The sequence below is a fragment of the Engystomops pustulosus genome, chromosome 2 (genome assembly GCF_040894005.1).
Source record: "Engystomops pustulosus chromosome 2, aEngPut4.maternal, whole genome shotgun sequence".
Lineage (NCBI taxonomy): Eukaryota > Metazoa > Chordata > Amphibia > Anura > Leptodactylidae > Engystomops > Engystomops pustulosus.
Window position 1 is genome coordinate 134560939 of NC_092412.1, and position 6075 is coordinate 134567013.

The window sequence follows — 6075 nt, forward strand, 5'->3', positions numbered from 1 at the left end:
GGTTAGAAGAAAGTGGGAGGAGAGAGTCGGGCGCATGGAGGACGAGGAATGGGGGGAAGTATTGTCATCTCCAAGTACGCTGTCTTTAAATGTGGCGCAGAGGTGATCGCAGCTGTTGCTACTCCATAGAGTATACCGGACACCACGGGTGTTGCAAAGGATGGGTTTGAGGGGGGATGCGTGCTGTCCCAGGTGTTCAGAGAGGATGCAGATGATTTGCATATGTTCTGGACATGTAGGGAGCTGGATGAACTGTGGAGCAGAGCACTGGAAATGACACACAGGGTGTTTGAAGTGACTGTGCCAAGGAATCCAAAAGTGTGTATGTTAGGGTTTGTGGGAGAGCTCGAGATTAACAGAAAACAACAGCTGGCGATTGCTAAGGTGTTATATCAGGTGCGCAAATCTATTGCCATGCACTGGTTGGATGCTGCCCCGCCGAGGGTGAGGGAAGTGAAGAAATTATTGAATAACACCATATAGTTGGGGCTGAAGGTGTATGTGAAAAGAGGTGCGGTGGATAAATTTGAGAAACAGTTGGGAAAGTGGCTTGCCTGTCCGGGGTGGCCTCAGAGGAATTGTTGCGGAGCTGGATGCGGGCCAGACCAGGGGGGAGCTAGGAGTTTAAAAAATAATGGAGTGTCCCAGTGGGGGTGGGGGCAGGAGGGAGTGGGTTAGGAAGATTGATACGATTGACCAGATCGCAGGGGGGGAGGGTTCTGCGGAGGAGAGGGGAGGGGTTTGATTGCATTATCGTCATTTTCTTTTTCTGATGCAGTTTGTAACATGATTGAAATGTAAAGCTGTAATTTACTCTGAGATATCTGCATTAATAAAGAGATCTTTGATTTAAAAAAAGAATAGGTTGGAGAGGAGAGAGTTTAGTGAGTGGAAAACCGATTACTAGAGAGTAACAGTAGTCTAGACGAGAGTGAATCAGGGCAGCAGTTAGCCTTTAACAAGTTTAATTTTGAGAAATGGTCAGCTACTATAGATGTTTCTGAGATGCATGTGGCAAGAGCGAGCAACTGATTGAATATTTGGTGTAAAAGAGAGGTTGGAGTCCAGCACAACCTCAAGACAGCGGGCCTGCTGTTTCGGAGCTATGGTGACCCCATGTTACAGGTCGCGGGCTCACCTGTGCCCCTCTCCATGCTCCAGCTCCCCGCAACTCCTGTCCAGGCTCCTGTTCACGGTCTGGCAGTCAGGCGCGTGCAGCTCCTGAAGATTTAAAGGGCCTCCCACTTTCTTCTAACCCCTGCCATTGGGTCCCCCAGCACCTTATCTCACAGATTGAGATGTAGAGGTTAGGATAGACTCTGTTAGTGGATGGTGGAAAGACAAGAAGTTCAGTCTTAGAAAGATTAAGTTTCAAGAAGAGAGAGGACATAATGGTAGGGACAGCAAAGGGGAAATCACTAGTGTTCTGAATTAGGCAAGGGATGATGTTGTATGCTGAAGTATATAGTTGGGTTTCATCGGCATAAAGATGATACGGGAAACTAAATCTCCTGATGGTTTGTCCAATAGAGAGATAGAATATAGTATAGAGGGAAAAGAGTAGAGGACCTAGGCCTGAGCCCTGAGGAACCCCGACACTGAGAGGGAACAGAAGAAGAGAGAGATCCAGAAAAGGAGATACTGAAAGTACGGTCAGAGAGATAGGAAGAAAACCAAGAGAGTGCAGTGTCCTTCAGGTCAATGGAGCAAAGCATCCTGAGGAGGAGCTGGTGACCCACAGTATCAAACACTGCCAAGAGGTCAAGAAGAATGAGGAGAGAATAGTCACCTACGGATTTAGCATAGAAGAGATTATCGGAGACTTTAGTAAGAGCTGTTTGAGTAAAGTGCATAGAACGGAAACCAGATTTTGGGGGGTCAAGAAGTGAGTTTGCTGAGAGAAAAAATCCTTTTAGGATTATTAGAGAGAGAGAGAGGATAATAGATTAGTAAAAAAAATAGACCTGTTTAGCAAGGTGAAGGACAGAGTTATAAGGTTTGAGCATAAATTTGAAGTGAGGAAACTCCTGGAGCTCTGCCGAAGGAAACAGGTTTGTGATGTGTGTCAAGGTTGCCGACATTTGTGTTGAAAGGCTCAAACTGAGGGTAGTGCCATCTCATCCAGGGTGCTTTTGAGAACAGGATGTAGCTGTAGAAATAAGCACTTACAGCGCCTTATAGAGGTCATTATCTTCCAACCAGTATGTATATACAGTATACACATGTACACACAAATTTATATATGATGGTGTACATGTAGGTCTTACATAAGACTTATAAGACTTATAAAACATATACATTAAAACAACGTTACACACATATAAATTTACTTGTTAAGGAGGATATAGCTGTAGGTGCAGAAATCAGCAGTTGTGGGTTGTTGGTTTGCAGGACAAGACTCTCGCTATTACTGCAGACATCCTCCTCTGCTTCTCTGTCCCGACATCTGAGGATGTGGCAGAATGAAGTTTCCTCTTTGGTGCATCTTTGGTGGGGATGAGGATAATTTCCAGCATGCAGCCCAGCTACATAGTGGATAAATCCTGCAAGGTACTTCATTCATGTACTTCAGCCGGTCATGAAAGGGTAGCAAATAGCTGAGCCCCCCTCCCACCCCCCACTCCCAGTGCTGCCGCTTGTCGCCGAAGTTCCCACCCCCCTGGTCCAAGTAGCTGTCTTTAAAAGCAGGAGTGATACAAGTGTCATCCATCTAGTCTCAAAGCCGTGAATGAGTTATATGAACTCCTGCTCGCTCACGGTCATGGCAGGGTGTGGCTGTAGTGGAGCACGGTTAGGAAATATATGCAACGGCCCTCAGCTCAGTGTTATATGAACTTCTCCACAGCGCCCCATCACTCTGTCGCACTGGTCGGTGCCAGACCTCTCACGGACCTTAAAAGACCCCTGGTGGGGGGCAGGTTATTATTGACCAATATACATCTATTAAAAGTGCACCACTTCAAATATATGTAGAGTAAAGCCCCCTGGTTCAGAAATGTCTTTTACCACTTAAGCTGACATTCCTGACCATGAAATGGCTGCTGAGGGTTATATGATATCTATATGTCCATGGCCAATTTACCTTCCCGAACCTTTAACTTGTTTTCACGAGTATCACCATAAGGTCCTGAAGGGAGACACTTACACACACATAATAAAAAACATGAGGTACATCGACCATTCTCATTAAGTTTTATAGGGGCTTAATAGAAGGATATTCTTATACATAGTTTTCTTTTTATTTACAGATGTAAAAATATAATTTAATATAATTAAGATATACTTTTTGAGATATTGTACTTTAGCTAACATTTGGCATTTTTATGTCTTTGTTACTTACATCAGAGCCTGTGACCACCTATTTCCTCTCACATTCATGATCTGTTTTCACACAAAGTGTAGGCTTAACCACACAGGCTCACAATATTTCTAATTGGAGTAGTATATACAATTTTACAAGAACTAGAACAAAAATCACTAAGGAGCAGTGTTTCTCAGAGAGCAGAATCTTAACAGGTGTTCCTTAAGATCCAAAAACAAGTGGGCCACAGTCCCCCTTCCATTTTGGCAAGCATCTCGTGGGTTAAAATGCTGACTACAACCCTAGTTAAATTATTTGAGGGGTGTAATTTCCAGAATGGTGTCACTTCTTGGGGGTTTCTATTGTACAGGAGCATCACGGGCTCTTCTAACATGACATGGCACCCCAAAAAACAATCTTGAACTCAGAAAGCTAAATTGTACTCCTTCACTTAATAACCCACATAATTATTTTTGACATGTTTATCCCCAGTGGCATTAGTTTGGCAAAATATATTTGGCATTAAAATTGCATATTTGAGAAAAATATCAATTTTTACTCAGCACCATTTACTTAGTGTTAAATTTGAGCCAGCACCTAAGGGGGTTAAAATGCCCACTGCAACCCTAGATAAATTCTTTGTTTAGTGTTTAGAAAATGGGCAAAAACTTTAGGCATTCTCAAGTACATTGTGGCACCATAAAAACATTTGTAACCAAATAGGCCCGCCAAAAACCCAATAGCACTTATACCCTTCTGCACATAGTTTTTGACATCCACATGTGAGCTTTGCCATACTCAGAAAAAATAGGCAAAACATTTTGGGTTGTATTTTTATCTTTTATACCCTCTGAATGCGTATATTTTAGGGCTAAATAAGAATATTCTTATAAAAAAATTAAAATGTAAAAATGTCCAATCAATTTTTGTTTGATTTAAAGGGTTAACATGCTTCCCAAATGTTGATTAGTTTAAAAAGTACATAAACCTCTAAAAGGCACTTCCAAACTAAATTGGCCACCAAAAATATAGCCTTTTTCAAATCTCTTGAAAACCGGAGAACTTGCTACTAAAACTATAAACATAAAGGGGCTTATTTACTAAGGGTCCCATTTCCGTCTGGTCTTCTGACATTTTTGGGGATCGCACTGCTGGGACAGGTATTTAGCACGCGATTGGATTTTGACGCAATCGCAATGGCTTTCATGCGCTACAAATCGGAGGGCGGGCCGTCGGACGATCCGGATTCGGACAAACCACAGGATTTAACTTAAAATTTCTGGCGCAAGACATGCACTTACATACCCCGGGAAGAAGAAGGTGAATTCCAGCAGACCTGAGTGGGGAAGCGACACATGCAGTAAATCGGGCGCATGATCTTCTTGAATCGCGGCACAGTGCATTGTCGCCAAACACTTTCGGGAAATCCTCCAGACCGGGTAAGTAAATGTGCCCCAAAGTGCTAACATCCATAAAAATTAACCAAACTTAAAAAAATATATGTGGAATTAGAAAGAAGACAATTGGCAAAAGTTTTCTACAAAGAAAAAAATTGTGATATGATTTTTTTTTTGCCTGAAAAGTAGAAAACTTTGAAAATTTTATTTTTTTTCTAATTTTTCCAAAATTTCCTAAAACCTAACCGATCAGCGAAATTATACTACAAACATAATCTTCAATGTGTCATGAGAAAACAATATCATAATCACTTACATAAGTTAAAGTGTTATTATTATAAGAAGAGACGCTGATCATATTTTTTTTAAAAAGGGCTGAGCCTTAAAGGGGTATTCCCGCAAAGACAAGATTCTTAAATATACTAAGGATAACAAAATAACACATTCTCTAATTCACTGTTATTAACAAAAATACAGCATTTCACAGATATAATTCCAACCTGTCTCTATCAGTCCTAATGTATACATAGGTTCGGCTCCAGGTTTCATTAGTCCCCTGGGCTACAGAGCCTCAGTGGGCCCTTTGCAGTGAACTCACATGGTGGCATTAAAAATTCAGAAACTAAAACAGTCCCCTGTTCCTTAAAATATTCCCTAGTTTATTATAGCAAATTGTCCCTTCATGGTTTATTTTATATAAAGGCCCCCCAGCAGCCCCTGGATCCGACCGTTAATCTTCTGACTTTAGCCTCTCCTCTCCTCTCTGTCTTCAGCCTCCACCCTTGCATTCCAAGACAAGCTCATACACAGAGAAACTTCCTGCAGGCATGCGATACTGTGAGAAGAGTAAATCTACAATCTACAGGTATTTATCCAGGGGAGAGAGAGAAGCACAGCAGGGCTGACAGTGTATTTTTTGGCCGAGGTGTAGCAGGGCTGAGAATGTAATTATGCGTTACATGCATCTCATGAATCTCATCATCTCTCATCTCTAATCTGTCTCATCTCTCTTTCTATGTGTCAGATACTAGTGAATGTTCAGAAGCTAAATGAAAGTGTATATAAACCATGAACTCTGATAATCTAACCACATTGCTAGCACAGCATCTCATAGCACAGAGGAATCTTAAAACAGGAGCTAAAACAGTAATAAAACTGAGTAAAATTGTAAAGTAAGGGGTAATTTCCAGAAATTTCAATCACTAGGGGATTGAAATTTGAGAATTTCCTTTCATGGGCAAACTCCTTTAAAGTACATACTGGCTGCATCCTAAAGCGGTTAAAACAGTTTAGAGTTAAAACAGTTTGGAATGGTATTTTTTGGTGATTAGTAAAGTGAGTTTTTCTATTCACACAAAAAATTAAGCAATTTGTATA